At 56.7% G+C, this 23,744-nt stretch overlaps 1 protein-coding gene across 3 annotated transcripts in view; it reads right to left on the reverse strand.

The window, feature by feature from the left end:
* HTR2C (5-hydroxytryptamine receptor 2C) overlaps nt 1-23,744 on the reverse strand; it is a 268,006-nt gene that overhangs the window by 67,922 nt on the left and 176,340 nt on the right. The window lies entirely within an intron of this gene.

Below are 23,744 nucleotides of genomic sequence, written 5' to 3' on the forward strand. Positions count from 1 at the left end.
CAGGCAGCCTCTGGGAAGAGCTCTCCCCCAGAGGGGCAAAAATGCAAACATAGGCTGTTGTTTTGGAAAAGGGACCTTGTGAGCACCCGATGGACACCTGCTGGGGGCTGACCCCTGGGTGCTGCCACAGGTTGGTTTGGTGAAAATTAGCCAAGGTATGAATTAATTGTAACGTTGTACCAGTCTGTGAAGTTCCCCTAAGTCCGCTTGAGGTGGCTCACACACCTCTTCTGGCTCACACACCTCTTCTGGCTCACACACCTCTATAGAAATCATAGAATCATAGAATCAACCAGGTTGGAAGAGACCTCCAAGATCACCCAGCCCAACCTAGCACCCAGCCCTAACCAATCAACCAGACCATGGCACTAAGTGCCTCATCCAGGCTTTGCTTGAAGACCCCCAGGGACGGTGCCTCCACCACCTCTCTGGGCAGCCCATTCCAATGCCAATCACTCTCTCTGTGAAGAACTTCTTCCTAACATCCAGCCTATACCTACCCTGGCACAACTTGAGACTGTGTCCCCTTGTTCTGTTGCTGATCACCTGGGAGAAGAGGCCACCCCCCACCTGGCTACAATGCCCCTTCAGGTAGTTGTAGACAGTAATAAGATCACCCCTGAGCCTCCTCTTCTCCAGGCTGCACACCCCCAGCTCCCTCAGCCTCTCCTCATAGGATTTGCCTTAGTTTGCCTTCATTTCATCCCCTCTTTTGCTTGTTACCCTGCCCTGCTCGCTCTCCTGACTGGTACCCTTGCTCACACGCACGCATCGGCGCTCGCTCGGCACTCGCACCGCAGCATCGAGGCTAGGGCGGGCTCGGGACCATACGGTCACCGGCAGCGCTGCGGTCCCTGCCAGCCGCGGGGCCAGCGGAGGCTCGGCCAGCGCGCCTCGATCCGGAGTGATCTAAGGCTTCTCAGAACTGAATCCGGACAGTGAGGAACTGACAAAACTTAATCTAAAGACTGAATTGTGAGAAATATCTAGAATCATATGTTTGATCCGCTCAATTCGTGGCAGGAGGTCACAGACAAGGAGGAAGGGGGGGGTTGAACGAAACTGCATCCCTGCTTGCACCACCATCTCAATAAGATTAAAGATAAGAGTAATTAGATTGGCGAAGGAGGGAGGCATGTGGAAGAGATTGTCTTTTGCATATTTAAATGGCAATGCACTCCTCCTGGTGCCACCTTTCCTGTATGAGCAAATAGAAGAACCAGGACTTTGAAGTTCATGAGGAAGACACTTAAGCAAGACCCCTTACTTCATCAAACATTACCAGAGGGAGCACCGGATAAAAGGAGAGCTGTGTGGAAGAGACATCTCCCATTCCTAAGAACTGATAAAGAAAACCCAACCTTTTCTTAGAACTTAGTAAATATGGAATAGAATAGGGGATAAAAAGAGAGAGCTGAAGGCAAAGGCTGTGTGTTGGGGTAGAGCACTCTCCCCTCGTGCCCAGGCCTGATTGCTTGATTCCTGCAACTCTATTAAAGCCTTAACTTGCATGAACACCACTTTGTGCCTGTTATTTATGACAATGATCTCTCAAGCTTCCAGGGAACTCTCTCCAATCACAGACTCTCTTCATTTCAGTCATCCTGTATTTTAATTTGCAACCACAGACCAAGAACTTAGGTGGGGTAGTTATAACTAAGTTTGGGGCAGGGGATTTTTAGTGTTTATAGTAATAAATCTCTTAAATTCTTTCAAATTCGGCCTTCCATTTCATTCCCCAAAACCCAAATAAACTTTCCCCTCTCCTCAACACCCACTCATCCTCCTGGCTCTGCACTGGGCTCTCTCCAGCAGGTCCCTGTCCCTCCTGAGCTGGGGAGTCCAGAACTGGGCACAGTACTGCAGCTGTGGTCTCAGCAGGGCAGAGCAGAGGGGGAGCAGAACCTCCCCAGCCCTGCTGGCCACACTCCTCTTGGTGCACCCCACAGCTTACAGAAAGGGCTCACTCTGCAGCCTGCTCCAGGAAAGCTGTGAGGCTCCAGTGCAGCACCCAGGGGTGTGAGTGAGAGCAGGAGCCGCTGGAAGAAGAGGGCTCTGCTCTGGAGAGCTGGAGCTGTTCTGGTGGCTGCTCCTCAGACTAACATGCAGATTGAAGACCAACGAGACAAACAAGAGCTTACATCACCCCAGGAGGGAAGCAGCCAGCACCTCACAGATCTGCATCTCAACACGCAGCAGCAGCAGGAGGGAAGAAGCTTTTAGCAAGGAGTGCCTGAGCCACAGCACAGAGCTGGAACTGCCATCTCCAAGGGGAGGTTTTAAACAACAACATAAAGAACCCTGATAAACATCTTAAAATACTTCTTGCTCCCACTTGCTGCTGTTTGATAGCAAATGGTTTCTGTCCTCCTCCATTTCTCTGGCAGGTGTGAGAGGTGACAGCAGTGTGAGGCACTCAGATTCCTGCTTTGCTGCTGCTGTGGGAGACAGTAAACCAGCCCAGGTGTTGGCAGCTGCCACAGGTATCCATCCAGAGCCTGGCAGCACCCTGTGGCCCAGCCCTTTGGGACAGCAGGGCTCACAGCTGCAGGCAGAGATGGAAAATGCACCTCCCAAAGGCTTCTAAATCAGAAGACAACCTCACCTGTAGCACTGCCTCTAGTTCTGGGGCCCCCAACACCTGAAGGACATCAAACTGCGGGAGTGAGTCCAGGGGAGACCATGAAGATGCTCAGAGGACTGGAGAAGCTCTGCTGTGGGGACAGGCTGGCAGAGTCGGGGCTGTTGAGCCTGGAGAAGAGAAGGTTCCAAGGACACCCTAGAGCTGCCTTCCAGTGCCTGAAGGGGCTCCAAGAGAGCTGAGGAGGAACTTGTGACAAGGGCCAGCTCAGCCTGGGGGGACATTCTGTCCTGAGAGAGCTGCCTGGGCCAGTGCCAGTGGCACTGCAAAATGTGCAATCTTCTTTTTCACAAAACATATCATTCTCCTTGGGTGCCCAAGGCCTCATCCAGCCTGGCCTTCAGCACCCCCAGGCAGGAGGCAGCCACAGCCTCCCTGGGCAGCCTGTGCCAGGCTCTCACCACCCTTGCACTCAGCAACTTCTGCCTCAGCTCCACTCTCACCCTGCTCTGCCTCAGCTCCAAACCATTGCCCTTGGCCTGGCTCAGACACCCTCAGCCAAAGTCTCTCTGCAGCCTTCCTGCAGGATCCCTTCAGGCTCTGGCAGCAGCTCTGAGGTGCCCCTGGAGCCTTCTCCTCTGCAGGCTGCCCCCCCCCAGCTCCCTCAGCAGTGCTCACAGCAGAGCTGCTCCAGCACTGGCAGCATCTTTGTGCCCTCCTCTGGCCTCTCTCCAGCAACTCTGTGCCCTCCTCCTGCTGGGGACAGCAGCCCTGGAGGCAGGGTTGGAGGTGAGGTCTGAGCAGAGCAGAGCCCAGGGGCAGAATCCCCTCTGCTGCCCTGCTGCCCACACTGCTCTGGCTGCAGCCAGCACTCAGCTGCTCAGCACCCAGCACCCCCAGGGCTTTTTCTGCAGGGCTGCTCAACTCAATGATCTTAAAGGTCTTTTCCAGCCAAAATGACTCTGTGGTTGCATGCTCTGGTGCCTGACCATGGTGAGCAGCTGATGGCATCGTTTGTTTCCCTGCCTGCTCTGTGAAGAGGTTAAACAGAGGCTCTCCACAGCTCCGCGGGTACATAAATAACACAGGAGCAAAGCTCTCATCCTGAGCTGCTCTTCTGGCTGAGACAGGGGCACCAAAGGCTTTTATAATCATCCTCTTGCCTCTTTTGCCTGGATCTGTGTTATTTAGAAGATCACAGGATCACAGAACCAGGCAGGCTGGCAGAGAGCTCCAGGCTCAGCCAGCCCAGCCTAGCACCCAGCCCTGCCCAACCAACCAGACCATGGCACTAAGTGCCCCAGCCAGGCTTGGCTGCAACACCTCCAGCCACGGCCACTCCACCACCTCCCTGGGCAGCCCATTCCAGCTCCCTCCCCAGCCTTGTTGCCCTTCTCTGGACACATTCAAGCACCTCAACATCCTTCTTAAAGTGAGGGGCCCAGGACTTCGTTGTGCAGCCTGAGCTGTGTCTCACCAGCTGGGACATCTCCTCCCCCTAGGGCTGGTGTTTGCTGCTACTGATCACCTTCTCTCCACCTGAGGAGATCACCCACACTGGATCCTGCACTCCCAGGGCATGGATCTAATTTCCCCATGCCTCAGGGCAGCTCATGGTGGTCACTAAGCAGTAATGGGCCTGAAACCATTGGTAAGGAGCTCCAGAGGCTGTGTTGGTATCAGGCAGGTTATAGGTATGGGGATGCATTTATTTGGGCTTCTCCTTTGTGCAAATGGACTAAAGCAGAGGTGTGGAAAAGTAATTGCTGGCTTCTGGGAGTCTGAGGAGGCTCAGTTCTGCTGTGTCTGGTTAATGACTGTAAAGATTGATTCTTCTCTCCTATGCTCTTGTGCCATAAAAGCTGCCTCCTGAGTGCTCCACGAAAATGAATCTGCTTTATCTTGACACCTCTGATAAATTCTGCCTCTGTAGCAATCCTGCTTTGCTTTGCTTGCAAAGGGTAAAGATGTAATGAACAGAATATTTATGAGTGGAGCTGGTTGGGAATGATTCCACCAAACTTTCTCCTCTTGGAAAAAAAAACCAACCAAATAATAATAATAAATATGTGAAGTCAGCTCCTGATGGGAAGCAGCTTGGATGCAGCCCTCCAGAGGGGAAAATCCTGGAGAAATGCCATTTCTCTACAGCTTGGAAACAAAACCACTCCTGAAAGCTGAGACTGCTCTGGCATTTGGTGTTGGTAGAATCACAGAACTGTTGGGCTTGGGAAAGGCCTCCAGGGTCACCCAGGCCAACACCAGCCCAACCCCACCAGGGCCACCAAACCATGGCCACAGGCTGCTGGAACACCTCCACCCCACCCTGGGCAGCCTCTGCCAGTCCCTGACCACTCTGGCACCAAAGACATTTTGCCTCAGCTCCAACCTAACCCTGCCCTGGCATCATTCCAGGACAGTTCCTCTCCTATCATCTGAGCCTAGGGAGCAGAGCCCAAGCCCAGCTCCCTGCAGCCTCCTCTCAGGGAGCTGTAGAGAGCAATGAGCTCTGCTCTCGACCTCTTCTCCCCCAGCTCCCTCAGCAGCTGCTCCCCAGCCCTGCTCTCCAGCCCCTTCCCCAGCTCTGTGCCCTTCTCTGGACCTGCTCCAGCCCCTCAGTGTCCTTCACGGAGCGAGGGCCCCCAACCTGAACCCAGATCTGAGTATTTGTTACTTCAACAAAGGAACAGCAAAAACCCCTCAAGAAGCCACACTGAAGCTGATGTGGAAGCCAGAGACTTCAGGGTGCCAAATTGACCCAGGCTGCAGCACTTCTGCTCCCTGGGGAGGTCTTTCTCTGCCTGTTGGTGTGTTTACACTTGTGGAGATTTCAGACTGGGAGGAGGAAGCCTCCTGCATAACAGCAGTGGGCTGGGAGAGCTGTTTGGCACCTGGCACTGGTGGTGGTGTTAGGCTAGCAGGGGAGGGGAGGCAGAGCCACCACCTGGGGCCCTGCTGGGATGGAGCCCTGCGAGCATCAAGCACAGGGGATGCAAGTCCTGTGCTTTCCCTCTCCTAATGACCTCTGGGTCACAGCATCCCAGCATGTGAGGGGTGGGAAGGGACCTCTGGAGAGCTTCAGATCCAACCCCTTACCAGAGCAAGACCACAGAATCCAGCTCAGGGCACACAGGAACACATCCAGACAGGCCTGGAAAGGCTCCACAGAAGGAGACTCCACAGCCTCTCTGGGCAGCCTGTGCCAGGGCTCTGGGACCCTTCCAGGCAAGAAGTTGCCCCTTGTGCTGAGCTGGAACCTCCTGTGCTGCAGCTTCCATCCACTGCCCTTGTCCTGTGCCAGGGCACAAGTGAGCAGAGCCTGTCCCTGTCCCTGTCCCTTCCTGACCCCCAGCCCTCAGCTATTTACAGACATTGATCAGATCCCCTCTAAGTCTTCTCTTCATCAGTCCAAACAGCCCCAGGGCTCTCAGCCTCTGCAGTCCCTTCAGCATCCTTGTAGCCCTCCCTTGGACTCTCTCCAGCAGATCCCTGTCCCTCTTGACCTTGGGAGCCCAGACCTGGATGCAATATTCTAGGTGGGGCCTGACCAGGGCAGAGCAGAGGGGCAGGAGAATCTCCTTCCATCTGCTGGCCACACTCTTCCTAATGCCCCCCAGGACCCCACTGGCCCTCCTGGCCACCAGGGCACATTGCTGTGCCATGGATGTTCTCCCCCAGCACTCCCAGGTCCCTCTCCACAGGGCTGCTCTCCAGCAGTCACCTCCCAGCCTGTCCTGCTGCAGTTTATTCTTCCTCCCCAGGTGCAGGACTCTGCCCTTGTCCTTGTTGGACCTCCCTTGGTTCCTCTGTGCCCAGCTCTGTCTGCTCAGGTCTCTCTGGATGGCAGCACAGCCTGCAGCTGTCTCAGCCAAGCCTCCCAGTTTGGTGTCAGCAGCAAAGCTGCTGAGCAGACTCTGTCTGTCTGTGCCCTCAGCAATGGCACTGATGAAGATGCTGAGCAGGACTGGACCCAGCACTGATCCCTGGGGAGCTCCACTGGGTACAGCTCTGCAGCTGGACCTGGCACCACTGACCAGCACTCTCTGCACTCTCCAGTGTAAGCAGTTCCCCTGCCCCTGGCTGGCATCCATCTCTGCCAGTGCTGGCACAGAGGCTCCAAGCTGTCACTTCAGCAGCAGCCCCTCGTGGGAAGAACATTTTTCTTCTAATTAGGCAAAACTCTAACTGCTGTTTGAAGAGTATAATTTGATCTTTTCTCTGGAAATTCATTAGCTGCTTGAGTTTAATTATTAACACTGCTCTGAAAAGCCTCTGGATTAAGCTGGGAGTGCAGCCACTGCTGCTTATTGCTGCCACTGTTGTGGCTGGGAAGGGGAAGCTCCCAGGGTGAGGCACAATGAAGGTACAAATCCATGCTCTAGGGGAGGCTTTGTGCCAGGTTACTCATCTGAAGGCTCCCACAGGACCCAGAGCAGCGAGAGAGCTGCTAAAGTGCTTGTTCTGCTGGGGTAGAAATGCACCAACACAGAAGCACAGAGTCAGAAGTGTTCCAGAGGGGGAAAATCTCCAAGATCCCTGAGTCCAACCACGCACCCTCTGGCAGCAACGAGCCCTGCCCAGGAGGGAACTGCTCCAGCAGGGTAGTGTCAGCACTGCCCTCTGCTTCTCTCTGCTGACCTTTGGCAGCACCACAAACCTGGCTGCTGGCACCACTGCTCTGAAGGGGGTGAGGGCTCTGCTGCTGCCTGCAGTGAGGCCAGGATCTAATCCTTTTGGGTTCAGTCCCACAGCCAACAAGAGCAGAGGATCAGAGCATTCTTTGGGCTGGAAATGCCCTCTGAGATCATCCAGTCCAATCTTCAGCCCAACCCCACCCTGGCCACCAAACCATGGCCCCAGGTGCCATGGCCACAGGCTGCTGAACACCTCCAGCCACGGGGACTGCACCACCTCCTTGGGCAGCCTCTGCCAGTCCCTGACCACTCTGGCACCAAAGACATTTTGCCTCAGCTCCAATCTAACCCTCCCCTGGCAAATTCCAGGCCATTTCCTCTCCTTCTGTCACCTGAGACTGGGGAGAGGGCAGAAAAGAATCTGGGAGTGCTGGCAGAGAGGAGCTGCAGAGGAGGCAGCAGTGCCCAGGTGGGCAGCAGAGCCAATGGCATCCTGGGCTGGCTCAGGAGCAGTGTGGGCAGCAGGACAAGGGAGGTTCTTGTGCCCCTGTGCTCAGCACTGCTCAGGCCACCCCTGCAGTGCTGTGTCCAGCTCTGGGCTCCTCCATTGCAGAGAGATGTTGAGGTGCTGGAAGGTGTTTGGAGCAGGGCAGCAAGGCTGGGGAGGGGCCTGGAGCACAGCCCTGTGAGGAGAGGCTGAGGGAGCTGGGGGGGTGCAGCCTGCAGCAGAGGAGGCTCAGGGCAGAGCTCATTGCTGCCTGCAGCTCCCTGCAGGGAGGCTGTGGCCAGGTGGGGTTGGGCTGTTGCTGAAGCTTGGTGGGATGGTTCCCATGACTGGAATGCAGGCACAGATGGGAACAAGCTCTTCAGGAAGGACAGGCAGGGAAGGAGAGGAGGAGTTGTTGCCCTCTGTCAGTGACCAGGTGGAATCAGTGGAGCTCCACCTGGGGAAGGATGCTGAGCTGGTTGAGAGGGTAAGGGTTAAAGGAAAGCCAGGGGAGGTTGATGTTACTGTGGGGGTCTGCTGCAGGCACCTGACCAGCAGGACTAAGCAGATAAGACCCTTCACAGGCAAAGAGAAGCAGCTTCCAGGTCACAAGGCCTTGTCCTCATGGGGGATCTCAACCCCCCTGACATCTGCTGGAGGCACAGCACAGCAGCAGTCCAGAGTGTGCCTGGAGTGCAGAGATGATAACTTCCTCTTCCAAGTGGTAGAGGAGCCCACAATGAAAGCTGCTGTGCTGGACCTTGTTCTGGCCAACAGGGAGGGGCTGGTGACTGGTGTGAGGCTCAGGGACAGCCTTGGCTGCAGTGACCATGACATAGTTGAATTTCAGATGCTCAGGGCAACCAGGAGGAGGTATCCCAAGCTTACAAGCCTAGGCTGGAGGCCTGCAGACTTGGATGGCTTCAGGGATCTGCTGGCCAAAGTGCCATGGGACGAAGCCCTAGAGGGAAGGGGGGCTCAGCACAGCTGGGCAGAGTTCAAGGATCCCCTCCTGTGTGCCCAGGAGCAGTGCATCCCAACAAAGAGCAAAGCAGGGCAGAATGCCAGGGGGCTGCCTGGCTGAGCAAGCAGCTCCTGGGCACGCTCCACAGGGAGTGGAAGAGAGGACAGCTGGAATGGGGGGATGTAAGGAAGCTGCCCCAGCAGCCAGAGACCTGCCTAGGGAAGCCAGGGCAGAGCTAGACTTGAGCCTAGGCAGGGAGGTCAGAGGGAACACCAGGAGTCTCTGCAGGTACACTGCTGGCCAAAAGGGGCCCAGGGAAGGTTGGGCCCCCTCAGAAAGGACACAGGTGAAATGGTCACCAGTGGCATGGCAAAGGCTCAATGACCTCTTTAGCTCAGTCTGCACTGCCAAGGCCTCCAGACACACTGCTGGAGCCATGGAAGGTAACAGCAGGGGCTGGCAGAAGGAGCTGCCCACCATAAGTGAAGAGCAGGTTCGTGATCACCTGAGGATCCTGAAGGTGTTCAAGTCCATGGGACCCGAGGGGATGCACCCAGGGGTGCTGAGGGAGCTAGCAGATGAGGTTGCTAAACCCTTCCCTATCCTATTCCAAAGGTCCTGGCAGTCTGGGGCAGTCCTCACTGACTGGAAAAGGGAAACATAACTCCCGTTGTCAAACAGGGTAGGGAGGAGGAGCCAGCCAGGGAGCTCCAGGCCAGGCAGCCTCACCTCTGTGCCCAGGGAGATCATGGAGCAGATCCTGCTGGAGGCACTGCTGAGACAGGAGAACAGTGAAGAGGTGATTGGCTGCAACCAGCATGGCTGCACCAAGGCAAATCCTGCCTGGCAAACCTGGTGGCCTTCTATGAACAGCTCACAGCATTCATAGCTGAGGGGTGAGCAACTGATGGCAGTGACCTGCACCTGAGCAGGGCCTTTGGCACTGTCCCACACCACACCCTGCTCTCCAGGCTGTAGAGGTGGGCACAAGCCAAGCTCAGGAGGTTCAACAAGACCAAGGGCAAGGTCCTGCAGCTGGGTAAAGGCAATGCCAAGCACCAATCCAGGCTGGGCAGTGCCAGGCTGCAGAGCAGCCCTGAGCAGAGGGACTTGAGGGTGCTGCTGGAGGAGAAGCTCAGCAGGAGCCAGCAGTGTGCACTTGCAGCCCAGAAAGCCAAGCAGAGCCTGGGCTGCAGCAGCAGCAGTGTGGCCAGCAGGGCCAGGGAGGGGATTCTGCCCCTCTGCTCTGCTCTGCTGAGACCCCACCTGGAGTGCTGCATCCAGCTCTGGAGCCCCTGGGACAAGAGGGCTGTGGAGATGCTGGAGAGTGTCCAGAGCAGGGCCAGGAGGATGCTCAGAGGCTGCAGCAGCTCTGCTGTGAGCACAGCCTGAAAGAGTTGGGGCTGTGTAGGCTGCAGCAGAGGAGGCTCCCAGGGGACCTTCTTGTGGGCTTCCAGCATCTGAAGGGGGCTCCAAAAAAGCTGGGGAGGGACTTTTGAGGCTGTGAGGGAGTGGCAGGAGTGGGGGGAATGGAGCAAAGGTGGAGGTGGGGAGAGTGAGGCTGGAGGTGAGGAGGAAGTTGTTGAGCAGGAGAGTGGTGAGAGGCTGGACTGGGTTGCCCAGGGAGGGGGTTGAGGCCCCATGGCTGGAGGTGTTTAAGGCCAGGCTGGCTGAGGCTGTGTGCAGCCTGCTCTAGGGTAGGGTGTCCCTGGGCATGGCAGGGGGTTGGGACTGGCTGCTCCTTGTGGTCCCTCCCAACCCTGACTCATTCTATGGCTCTATGATTCTATGACTGCTGCCAGGCAGCCAGCAGCAGAAGAAGGGGACACAGCCTCAGGCTGTGCCAGGGCAGGTCTAGGTTGGATGTTAGGAGGAAGTTGTTTTCAGAGAGAGTGATTGGCACTGGAATGGGCTGCCCAGGGAGGTGGTGGAGTGACCGTGGCTGGAGGTGTTGCAGCCAAGCCTGGCTGGGGCACTTAGTGCCATGGTCTGGTTGGTTGGGCAGGGCTGGGTGCTAGGTTGGGCTGTCTGAGCCTGGAGCTCTCTGCCAGCCTGCCTGATTCTATGATTTTAAGAGCCCAACCCCCACCTCATTGTGACCTCCTCCTGGAGCTGTAGAGAGCAATCCTGACAGCTGCAGGGAAGGCTTTCCAGGAAGCAGGCATCCATGGGTAGCTCCATAAGGAGCAGGCTGTCAAAGAGCACTGCAGGGTCTGAACTCCCAGACCCAAGCTGCCTCTTGACCATGCAGTGATTTGCAGATCCAGATGCTCCCAAGGCACAGTGGGGAGCTGTAAAGCACAGCAACCTCCCTTGGTGCAGAGGCAGGAAGATGGAGCAGAAAGACCTTTTCCCTCTGAAGCTCTTCAAGATGATTTATAAACCAGACCAAACCAAACCCAAACCAAGCCAATAATGATAACAACAAATCAAACCAAAGAGACCTCAAAACAGCCAAACCCCAAACCAAACTAACTCCAAATCAACCAATCCCCAAACAACCAAACCCCAAACCAAACTAACTCCAAATCAACCAAACCCCAAACCAAACTAACTCCAAATCAACCAACCCCCAAAGCAAACATCAAACAACCAAACCCAAACCAACTAAACCCCAAAGCAACCAAAGTCCAACCCAAACAAACCCCAAACCAAACTTCAAAGCAAACAACCCCCAAACAACCAAACCCCAAAGCAAACACCCCCCAAACAACCAAACCCCAAACCAAAGCCCAAACCAAACTAACTTCCAACCAAACTCCAAACCTACCAAACCCCAAGTCAAAGCCTAAACCAAACTAACTCCCAACCAAACACCAAATCAACTAAATCCCAAACCAACCAAACCCCAAACAACCAAACCCCAAACCAACCAAACCCCAAACCAACCAAACACCAAACCAACTAAACCCCAAACCAACCAAACCCCAAACAACCAAACCCCAAACCAACCAAACCCCAAACCAACCAAACCCCAACCAACCAAAGCCAACCAACCAAACCCTAAACAACCAAACACCAAACCAAACTAACTCCAAATCAATCAACCCCCAAAGCAAACATCAAACAACCAAACCCCAACCAACCAAACCCCAAACCAACCAAATCCCAACCAACCAAAGCCAACCAACCAGACCCTAAACAACCAAACCCCAAAGCAAACTAACTCCAAACCAAAGAAACCCCAAACCAACGAAAGCCCAAAGCAGCCAAACCAACCAAAACACAAGAGAAAGCAAAACCAAACCCAAGAATGCTGGGGATGGACTTTGGACAAGGGCTGGGAGTGCCAGGAGGAGAGACAATGGCTTTGAGCTGGGAGAGGGGTGAGGGAGAGTGGAGATGAGGAAGACATTGTTGGCAGTGAGGGTGGGGAGAGCCTGGCACAGGTTGCCCAGGGATCTTTGATCACATTCTGTGCTTCTGTGCTCCACAACCTCCCTGGAGGTGTTCAGGACCAGGCTGGATGAGACCTTGAGCAGCCTGTGCTGGTAGGAGGTGTCCCTGCCCACGGCAGGGGGTTGGAACAGGATGATCTTGAGGGTCCCTTCCAACCCAACCCCCTCAACAGTTACTTTGGTTCATGTGATACCCACAGGCATATTTCTGCACTTGGTAAATTCAAGTATGACAATTCCTGGAGTGCTCCATGGTTCACAAACAGCTCTTGACAGACAGCCTCAGCCCTCCCTGCCTTTCTCAACAGCCATGACTGACAGCCCCTGGCTCTGCAGCCCAGCTACTCTGCTCAGCAACTGCCTGACAGCTCTCTGCTTTCTCCTTCTGTGCTGCAGGTATTCAGAGTTCAGCTATGGAGGAGCCCTCAGAAAGTCTCTGTGGCTGCTGCTGGTTTGGAGCTGCTGCCCTGGGAGGCTGCAGGTGGTAAGTGCTGAGGCTGTACTGGCTGTCAGAGAGACACAGAAGCAGAGGATCCTGTGCTGGGGAGAGGCCTCTGAGGTCATCCAGTCCAACACCAGCCCAACCCCACCAGGACCAAGAAACCACAGCCACAAGGGCCATGGCCACAGGTTGCCCATTCCAATGCCAATCACTCTCTCTGACAATAACTTCCTAACAACATCCAGCCTAGACCTGCCCTGGCACAGCTTCAGGCTGTGTCCCCTTCTTCTGCCCTGGCTACCTGGCAGCAGAGCCCAACCCCACCTGGCTACAGCCTCCCTGCAGGCAGCTGCAGGCAGCAATCAGCTCTGCCCTGAGCCTCCTCTGCTGCAGGCTGCACCCCCTCAGCTCCCTCAGCCTCTCCTCACAGGGCTGTGCTCCAGGCCCCTCCCCAGCCTTGCTGCCCTGCTCTGGGCACCTTCTAGCACCTCACTGTCTTTGGGGAGCTCAGCATGGTGGAGGAGCCTGGAGCCATGCCAGTGCTGCTGGCCCACTCCCAGGCAGAGTGGCCAAGTGCCAGCTCTCTGAGAAGCTAATTGATTCATGCCTGTCTCACGTCCCAGCACCCTTGTCAGGAGCTGTCAGAGGACAGCCAGGACAGTCCAGCTGCTTCATCTGCTGCCAAGCAGTGAGCCAAAGGCCATCCCATCTGAGCCATAAACAAAGGCAGGGCCCAAAGCCCAGAGTGCACCCAGGAGTTTGCCATCACTTAGGCAGGGCTGTAAATCAACAAACTCATCAGCTCAGCTCCATCAAACTCTGCTGCTTCCCAGCAGCCTCGGGACCTACAGGCTGGTGTCACCCCAGCCAACATGTCCCTTCTGAGCAGTCCCTCCCCAGCCTGCCTGCAGCTCCCCTGCAGGTACTGAACTGCAGCTCTGAGGTCTCCCTGCAGCCTTCTCTTCTCCAGGCTGAAGAGCCCCAACTCTCCCAGCCTGTCCCCTCAGCAGAGGTTCTGCAGCACTTTGACCCTCTTGGTGGCCTCCTCTAGATCCTCTGCAGCAGGTCCACTCAGTGCCTGGCTGGTGCTGGGAGCTCTGCAGCTGCCAAGAGGTGGAGGGAGGGCAGGACCATGGAGAACACCACAGCCTGGGGTTCTCCTGGCTGTGCAGTCTTAGAAACCAGCTTGTGTCAGACAGAAAGAAGTCAGGCTGTGATTTAGAGATGTGTTTGCTTCAGGTGGGCTCTTTCATATCACAGAATCATGGAACTGGTTGGCTTGGAAATGTCCTCTGAGGTCACCCAGTCCAACACCAGCCCAACCCCACCAGGGCCACCAAACCATGGCCCCAAGGGCCATGGCCACAGGTTGCTGAACACCTCCAGCCATGGGGACTCCACCACCTCCCTGGGCAGCCTCTGCCAGTCCCTGACCACTCTGGCACCAAAGACATTTTGCCTCAGCTCCAACCTAACCCTGCCCTGGCACAATTCCAGGCCTTCTCCTCTCCTCCTGTCACCTGAAGCTGAAGTGACCACTCCAACCTGCTTCCACAGAGCTGTAGAGAGCAATGAAGTCTCCCTCAGCCTCCTCCACATTACCCCCCCAGCTCCCCCAGATGCTCCTCTCTTCCTATCATCTGAGCCTAGGGAGCAGAGCCCAAGCCCATCTCACTGCAGCCTCCTCTCAGGGAGCTCCTCTGTAGGAGCAATGAGCTCTGCCCTCAGCCTCCTCTTCTCCACGCTGAACCCCCCCAGTTCCCTCAGCTGCTCCTCCCCAGCTCTGCTGCCCTTCTCTGGACCTGCTCCAGCCACTCCATGTCTTTCATGGTGTGAGGAGGCCCAAGCTGAACCCAGTGGTGAAGGTTTGGCCTCCCCAGTGCTGAGCACAGGGAGACAATCCCTGCCCTGGTCATGCTGGGCACACCAGCAGGGATGCAGGAAGCTGAGCAGATGTCAGCCCAGCTGTTAGTGGCTGTGCACTGCAGAAGTGCTGCAGGGCTGCCTGGTGAGCTGAGCTAAGCCAGCACCTCACCACCCATGGGGCAGCTGCAGGCTGTGTGTGTGCAGCAGCAGCCACCACACTCACCCTCAGCTCACAGCCAGGCAAGTCCAGACCAAGCAGCTTGGAAATGGAAGCTGAGAGAGGCAGTGGAGCAAGCAGGGCACCCAGCTGAGCCCAGCCCTGGTTTCTCTCCACGGGAAGCCTGCCCTCTGCTCCCTCCGAGCTGTCTGCTCGGCCAGCAGGGCAAAGAACAGCCTGGGAGGTCAGCTGCAGCTCTGCCTGCTGCAGCAGAGGCAGCAAGAGAAAGGCAGAAGCAGAGGGAGGGGACAGTATGAAGCTGGTCAGGAATGCACTGCACAGAGCTGCTGTGCTCCAGGGCTGCTCCAGCACAGCACCAGGGATCACAGCATGGGCTGCCTTGGAAGGGACCTCCACAGCTCATCCAGCCCAACTCTCCTCCCCTCTCCTTCCCTCCCCACCCCCCCAGCTCGGATATTCACTCTCTACTCAGTTGAGCTCCTTCACCAGTGGGTTTGCTGAAGGCAAAGGAGGTGCTGGGAACACAGCCCCAGGTGAAGGTAGGGTGGGGAAGCCTGATCAGGATCAGTCCTGCCAGGAGCAGGTGGATGCTCAACAGCTGCAGGAGCAGAGGAGCTCAGCTCACAGAATCACAGAATGGGTTGGGTTGGGTTGGAAGGGACCCTAAGGCTCATCCAGCTCCAGCCCCTGCCATGGGCAGGGACACCTCCCACCAGCACAGCTTGCTCAAGGCTTCATCCAGCCTGGCCTGCAGCACCTTCAGCACCACCTGGGCAACCTGTGCCAGTCTCTCCCCATCCTCACTCTCAACAGTCTCTTCCTCCTCTCCACTCTCACTCTCCCCTCTCCCAGCTCAGAGCCATTGTCCCTCAGCCTGACACTCCCAGCCCTTGTCACAAGTCCCTCCCCAGCAATCCTGCAGCCCCTTCAGGCACTGCAAGGCTGCTCTGAGCTCTCCCTGCAGCCTTCTCTTCTCCAGGCTGCACAGCCCCAACTCTCCCAGCCTGTCCCCACAGCAGAGCTTCCCCAGCCTCTGATCACCTTGGTGGCCTCCTCTGGCCCCTCTGCAGCAGCTCCAGGTGGTTCTTGTGCTGTGTTCCCCAGCACTGGAGGCAGTGCTGCAGGTGAGGGCTGAGCAGAGCAGAGTGGAGGGGCAGAATCCCCTCCCTGTGCTGCTGCTCTCCCTGCCCTGGCTGCAGCCAGCACACAGCTGGCTCTGGGCTGCAGCCACCAGTGCTGCCTGCTGGGCACTTGGCACCAACTGACACCCCCAAGGCCTTCTCTCAGTGAGTTCACTGAGTTCAGCAAGGATATCTGGAGGCCACACAACAGCTCCTGGACCATTTGTGTCATGAGCTGAAGGCAGCTGTGATGTCTGAGACAGTTCCTTCAGTCTTCATAACTGAACTCCAACTAAAAGCAGCAGCCAGGAGAGCCCAGGCTGAGCACCTCTGCCCAGGGCAGGAGAGCTGACTGGCTGCAGGAGCATGTCCTACCAAATCCACCTGCTCCCAAGCACTTGAGGCCTGTCAGCAGCTTGGCTTGGATGCTTGCAGCATGGTGCAGAGTCCCAGAGCACTACCATGTCACAGCATGCACTGGAGCTGGGCTGGGGCACTGAGAGCAGTGCTGCAGAGAGGGCAGGCACAGGGCCAGCACCTCAAATGGAAGAGGTCCTGGGCTGGAACCAGAGAGGATTAAATTGCCCAGGTTATGCAAGGAGAAAGGGCCAGGTGAGGTCAGGAGGCTTAGCTCTGCTAAGCTGCTGCTTGATCCTGCTGCCTATAATTTGCTAGCTCTGACCTTTGCCTCTCCTCCACCTCTGTGCACACACCACAGGCACCTGGCAGCGTCCTCCAGCCCACCTTGGGAACCAGCACTGCCTGCATGGCTCCATCCTGCAAGAAGCAGAGCCTGGGCAGGGACAAGAGCTCTGCTGGAAAGCAGCTCCAGGCTCTGGCAATCAAAATCAATCTTGTACTGCAAACTGGGGCTGAGCTGCAGCTTTTAATTAATCAAAGCATCTATAGGAAGATAATTACTTAGCAAGCCAGGACAAAACTGGCTCGTTCTGCTTGAAGCAGCATCAAAGCAGGGATGAATCAAGGCCTCAGCTATGATTCTAAGCAAGCAGGTAATGCATTTTCTGGGCAGGGGAATAGAATGTGCTGCTCAGGGACAGAGAATAGCACTAAGCTGGAGGTAAGAGCTGTCTGCAGAGGACCCCACCACAGAGCACAGCTAACCTCATAGTTAAATACATCACTCAGGGCTAAACAGACACAAGGGGTCTGAAATCACAGAATGCTTTAGGTGGGAAGGGAGCTCAAGGCTCGGCCAGCTCCAACCCCCTGCCATAGGCAGGGACACCTCCCACTAGAGCAGGTCCCTCAAGGCCTCGTCAAGCCTGGTCCTGAGCAGCCCTTTAGAACCTCTGCTCTGCTGCACCAAACTCACAAGTGGAAATGGCAAGGCCTGAACCCTGCTGCCAAGGTGCAAGAGATTGCCCCCAGCCCAGAGAGAGGTGAGGCAGAGGAGAGCCTGCTCCCAGCCCCCTGGGCTGTGCAGAGCAGCAGTTCAAAGCAGTGTGGTTAAGAAAATGCTGCAGTTCTCCTCTGCCTAAGCAGCTAACAGCCTCCTGGCATGCTCACACACAGGTGCTGCCCTGGGCCCTCTCTTGGCTGGCAGTGCCCAGGCTGGGAAGAGTGGCAGTAGAGTGTTTGGCTGAGGGTCAGAGCAGCTTGCCAAAAAGTGACAGCAGCTGAAGCCCTTTTCTCCCCTGCCACCCACACCTGCTCCTGGCAGAGCACTGCTCTCAGGGAACAGGCCCCCAGGAGGCTACAGGGCACCAAGGGGCAGCAGCAGCACTTGAACAGGATGGGGTGAGGGTTCGCTGGCGCCCTGCTGCTGCCAGCCTGCCGAGGGGAGTCCTGTGCTGAGAGATGGGGCACCAGGAGATAACTCCTCCTCATGCAGTCATCTCTGGCTGGCAGCAGCAGCTGAGAACAAGCCAGGAAAGGCCTCCAGAAAGGTCTGCTAAGAAGTGAGCTGTAAGAAATATGTCCCAGCACAGTGTGCATGCTCTGGCTTCAGCTGGAGTCATCCTCCTGCAGCTCTGGCTGAACGGCTGCGGGCTCTGATCACACCTTGCCACTGCAAGTGCTCTTCAGCCTGCCCAGGAGGCGCTGAGACAAGCAGAGCAAAGTGGCTGTCAGGAAGCACAGTGACAGCCTCTGCACAGGGGAGACTCCAGAGCTGCTGGGCCCACGAAAATCCCTGGGAGCCTCTCCTGCTTGTTGCAGGAGTCACAGAGTGAACTGCAGCACTTGGAACCCTGAGTATCATCCACCAGCTGGGGAAACTCGGATCCTGCCTGCCCGCCCTCCCTTCCTCCCTCCCTCCCTTCCTCCCTCCCTTCCTTCCTTCCTTCCTTCCTTCCTTCCTTCCTTCCTTCCTTCCTTCCTTCCTTCCTTCCTTCCTTCCTTCCTTCCTTCCTTCCTTCCTTCCTTCCTTCCTTCCTTCCTTCCTTCCTTCCTTCCTTCCTTCCTTCCTTCCTTCCTTCCTTCCTTCCTTCCTTCCTTCCTTCCTTCCTTCCTTCCTTCCTTCCTTCCTTCCTCCCTCCCTCCCTTCCTTCCTTCCTTCCTTCCTTCCTTCCTTCCTTCCTTCCTTCCTTCCTTCCTTCCTTCCTTCCTTCCTTCCCTTCCCTCCATTCCTTCCCTCCCTCCCCTCCTTTGTTTCCCTCTCTTCTTTCCTTTCCCTTCATTTCATTCCTTCCGCTGCCTTCTCCTTCCCTTCTTTTCCTCCTTTCCCTCCCTCCTTTCCCTCCCTCCCTCCCTCCCCTCCTTTCCCTTGCCTTTTTTCTCTCCTTTCTCTGTGCCCTTTCTTTCCCTCCTCTTCTATGCCCCTTCCCTTCATTTTTTTCCCTCCCCTTCCTTCTCCTTCCCTTCTTTCCCTCCTTTCTCTCCCTCTTTTAATTCCCTCCTTTCTCTCCCTCTTTTAATTCCCTCCTTTCATTCCCTCCTCTCCTTTCCCTTGCCTTCTTTCCCTCCTTTCTCTACCTCCTTTCTCTCCCTCCCCTTCTATGCCTCTTCCCCTTCCCTTCACTTCCCTTCATTTCTTTCCCTCCTCTTCCTTCTCCTTTCCTTCTTTCCCTCCTTTCCCTCCCTCCCTCCTTTCCCTTGCTTTCTTTCCCTCCTTTCTCTAGCCCTTCCCCTCCCCTCCCCTGGCCCAAGAGCTCCACTGGCCAGCACAGGCAGCAGAGCAGCAGCCCAGCAGTGGCTGTGCTCAGAAGTGGAGCAGGTCATGCAGAGGAAAGCAGCCACTGAGGACATCATCAGATGCTGCTGATCAGGGAGACAGGAAGGCAAAAAGAGGCCAGAAGAGCCATGGCTGTTCGAGGGTGAGCTCAGGCCTCCTGCTGCTGTCTCTGAGGTGTATTTCCTGGCTAATATCAGCCCTGGAAACCCAAAAGAACCCAGCTTGGGTTTGTGCTTTGGCTTTAAGCTTCTCCTTTTCCTTGTTAACAAGCCTGAGCTATTTCCTTGCACAAGCAAGCTCTGTGGCTCTGCAGACACCAGGCTTCTGAGAGCCAGCACCACTGCTTAGCCCCTGAGTGGAGGATGAAGCTTTGGGGCAGTCTGTCAGCAGAATTAGTCACTGACCTGTGCTCACACATCAGGATCTCCAGAGAGTGACAGAACCATGGAACCAACCAGGCTGGCAGAGAGCTCCAGGCTCAGCCAGCCCAACCCAGCACCCAGCCCTGCCCAACCAACCAGACCATGGCACTCAGTGCCCCAGCCAGGCTTGGCTGCAACACCTCCAGCCACGGCCACTCCACCACCTCCCTGGGCAGCCCATTCCAATGCCAATCACTCTCTCTGACAACAACTTCCTAACAACATCCAGCCTAGACCTGCCCTGGCACAGCTTGAGGCTGTGTCCCCTTCTTCTGCTGCTGGCTGCCTGGCAGCAGAGCCCAACCCCACCTGGCTACAGCCTCCCTGCAGGCAGCTGCAGGCAGCAATGAGCTCTGCCCTGAGTCTCCTCTGCTGCAGGCTGCACCCCCCCAGCTCCCTCAGCCTCTCCTCACAGGGCTGTGCTCCAGGCCCCTCCCCAGCCTTGCTGCCCTTCTCCAAACACCTTCCAGCACCTCAGCAGCTCTCTGCAATGGAGGAGCCCAGAACTGACAGGGCATTTGCCATGAATTATTGATATGAGAGGGCATTTGGCATTAATTATTGCTGTGCCCTGCCATTTGGTATTAATTATTGCTGGTGCAAGGCATTTGGCATTCATTATTCATGTGCCATGACACTTGGTGTTGATTATTTATTTGAGATGCCATTTGGTATTATTGATATGAAATGTCATTTGGTAGTTATTACTCAAGCTTGCTCCTGGTCTCTCACTTGTTGTCTTACTGGAATTCCATTGTGCCTGGAGAGAGAGGCAGCAAGCCCAGGACAACCTTAGCCATGCTGCAGCCCTTGTAGCAAGCTTGCTCTGCACATCTCAGGTGGGGTTGGGCTCTGCTGCCAGGCAAGCAGCACCAGAAGAAGGGGACACAGCCTCAAGCTGTGCCAGGGCAGGCTCAGGCTGGCTGTTGTTAGGAAGTTGTTGTCAGAGAGAGTGATTGGCACTGGAATGGGCTTCCCAGGGAGGTGGTGGAGTGGCTGTGGCTGGAGGTGTTGCAGCCAAGCCTGGCTGGGGCACTGAGTGCCATGGTCTGGTTGGTTGGGCAGGGCTGGGTGCTAGGTTGGGCTGGCTGAGCCTGGAGCTCTCTGCCAGCCTGCCTCATTCAATGGTTCTATGATTCTATATCAGTAATGCACACCAAATGCCTCCCCACAACACTAATGCACCCAGGCCATAGCTCATAGCACTTTGCTGCACCTGAACTGTTGCCTGGGGGAGGCTTCCCAATGCCTTGCAGAAGCAGATGGAACAGATGCCCTGCCCCACCTGTCCTCCCATGCCAGGGGTCAGTAATTCCCATGGCATCATTTTACACTCCCCCCCTTCCTCCTCCCCCAAATCTGGATGTGCTGTGGCCACCAACAGTCTGGCCTGGATCAGCAGTGGTGTGGTCAGCAGGGGCAGAGCAGGGACTGTCTCCCTCAGCACACCTGTGCCAGGCTCTGCCCACTCTCACTCTGCACAGCTCTCTCCTGATGCCCAACCTAACTCTGCCCTGCTCCACTGCCAAACCACTGCCCTCAGCCTGTCCCCACAGCCCCTTCTGAGCAGTCCCTCCCCAGCCTGCCTGCAGCTCCCCTGCAGACACTGAACTGCAGCTCTGAGCTCTCCCTGCAGCCTTCTCTTCTCCAGGCTGCACAGCTCCAACTCTCCCAGCCTGTCCCCTCAGCAGAGGTTCTGCAGCCCTATGAGCATGTTGGTGGCCTCCTCTGGGCCCTCTCCAGCAGGTGCAGGTCTCTCTTGTGCTGGGGTCCCACAGCTGGCCCCAGCCCTGCAGCTGAGGTCTCCCCAGAGCAGAGCAGAGGGGCAGGATCCCCTCTCTCCACCTCTGCCCACACTGCTTTGGATGCAGCCCAGGCTGCCCTTGGCCTTCTGTGCTGCCAGTGCCCACTGCTGGCTCCTGCCCAGCTTCTCCCCCACCAGCAGCCCAAGTTTGGAGTGCCCAAACTCAGGTTCAGGACCTTGCACTGTGCCTTATTGACCCCATGGGGTTTCCTTAGCCCAGATCCCTCTGGATAGCAGCAGAAGCAGCAAGCAGCAGCTCCTTAGAGCAGAGTCACAGAATGGGTTGGGTTAGAAGAGACTTTAAAGCTCTACCAGTTCCAGCCCCCTGCCATGGGCAGAGACACCTCTCACCAGCACAGCTTGCTCAAGGCCTCACCCAGCCTGGCCTGCAGCACCCCCAGGGAGGCCATGGATCACAGAAGCAGAGAATCTCAGAGTGCTGTGCTCCACAGCCTCCCTGGGCAACCTCTTCAGGGCCTCCTCACCCCCACTCTGAAGGATGTGTTCAGCTGCACCTCAAAGGCAGGAGCTGTTGAGCTCCCCAAGCACGGTGAAGCTACCTGACAAGGTTATGCTTTCAGCAGCAAGAGCTGTGGGCTCAGCAGGAATTGCCCTACCCACAGAACCTCTCAACTCATTCTGTGTGCCCTTGGTGCAGCCCTGATGTTCAGAGGCTGTAGCTGCCCTGAGAAACAGCTCTGAGAGCCTCAGTCCCTGCAGAAGGCTCAGGAGGAGCTCGTTGGCAGCACCAGCAGCAGTGATTTCATCTGCTGGAGCTTTTGGAGACAAATAGCTCTGTGCAAAACCAGCTGGAGGTTGCTTCCTCTCCTCCTGGGCTCCAAGCAGTGAGGGCAGAACTTCCCAACCTACTCCCACTGGGCAATGAGCAGGGCAGTTGGTGGCCCCTGCAGATGCAGAATTGGTGTGGGGCATGCTAGGAAGCTGAGAGCTTTATCCCTCCAGAGAGAAGCACAAAGCAGATCTGCAGCCACCACAGGGAGATGTGCACCCCAGGAATGGGATGGAGCCACCCAGAGGGGCCAGGGCAGGCTGCAGAGGTGGCTGAGAACCTCATGAGGCTCAACAAGGCAAAGTGCAAGGTCCTGCCCCTGGGTCAGGGCAACCCTGGATAGCTGTGCAGGCAGGGGGGGATGAGTCTGAGAGCAGCCCTGCAGAGAAGGCCTTGGGGGTGCTGGTGGGGGAGAAGCTGGGCAGGAGCCAGCAGTGGGCACTGGCAGCACAGAAGGCCAAGGGCAGCCTGGGCTGCATCCAAAGCAGTGTGGGCAGAGGTGGAGAGAGGGGATCCTGCCCCTCTGCTCTGCTCTGGGGAGACCTCAGCTGCAGGGCTGGGGCCAGCTGTGGGACCCCAGCACAAGAGAGACCTGCACCTGCTGGAGAGGGTCCAGAGGAGGCCACCAAGATGCTCAGAGGCTGCAGAACCTCTGCTGTGCTGAGGGGTCTCGGACTTGGAGGCAGTGCTGCAGGTGAGGTCTGAGAAGAGCAGGGCAGGGCAGGGCAAGGCAGGGCAGGGCAGAGCAGAGCAGAGCAGAGAGCAGAGCAGAGGAGGAGGATTCTCCTGTTTGCAAACAAATATTCTGGAGCAGATAAACGTCCTGGGGTCACTCCACCTACCAGCAGAATTCACAGGAACACCGAGCCACTGACACTTCACCAGAGTGAGAATGTCCTGTGTGTGGTTGAGGTTACCCAGAGCCAACACATCTGGAGGGCAGGGAAGGAAACTCCCCCTGCCATCCCAGCAGCACTGGTGGGTTTGCAGAGACACCCACAGCCCACCTGTGCTGCTGAGGCATGGACTGGCAGGCAGTGGGGTGCAGCAAACAAACAGAATCACAGAATCATGGAATCAAGCTTGGAGAGCTCCAGGCTCAGCCAGCCCAACCTAGCACCCAGCCCTGCCCAACCAACCAGACCATGGCACTCAGTGCCCCAGCCAGGCTTGGCTGCAACACCTCCAGCCACGGCCACTCCACCACCTCCCTGGGCAGCCCATTCCAGTGCCAATCACTCTCTCTGACAACAACTTCCTCCTAACAGCCAGCCTAGACCTGCCCTGGCACAGCTTGAGGCTGTGTCCCCTTCTTCTGCTGCTGGCTGCCTGGCAGCAGAGCCCAACCCCACCTGGCTACAGCCTCCCTGCAGGCAGCTGCAGGCAGCAATCAGCTCTGCCCTGAGCCTCCTCTGCTGCAGGCTGCACCCCCCCAGCTCCCTCAGCCTCTCCTCACAGGGCTCTGCTCCAGGCCCCTCCCCAGCCTTGCTGCCCTTCTCCAAACACCTTCCAGCACCTCAGCATCTCTCTGCAATGGAGGAGCCCAGAGCTGGACACAGCACTGCAGGGGTGGCCTGAGCAGTGCTGAGCACAGGGGCACAAGAACCTCCCTTGTCCTGCTGCCCACACTGCTCCTGAGCCAGCCCAGGATGCCATTGGCTCTGCTGCCCACCTGGGCACTGCTGCCTCCTCTGCAGCTCCTCTCTCCCAGCACCCCCTGGTCCCTCTCTGCCTGCCTGCTCTCAGCCACTCTGTTCCCAGCCTGTAGTGCTGCTTGGGCTTGTTGTGGCTGGATGTGGCACCATTCACCACCACTCTCTGGGCCCAGCCCTCCAGACAGTTCTTGACCCACATCAGAGTGAGCCTATTCAAGCCATGAGCTGCCAGCTGTGCCAGGACCTTGTTGTGGCAGAGGCTTTGC

Source organism: Pogoniulus pusillus, chromosome 19 (genome assembly GCF_015220805.1).
Source record: "Pogoniulus pusillus isolate bPogPus1 chromosome 19, bPogPus1.pri, whole genome shotgun sequence".
Lineage (NCBI taxonomy): Eukaryota > Metazoa > Chordata > Aves > Piciformes > Lybiidae > Pogoniulus > Pogoniulus pusillus.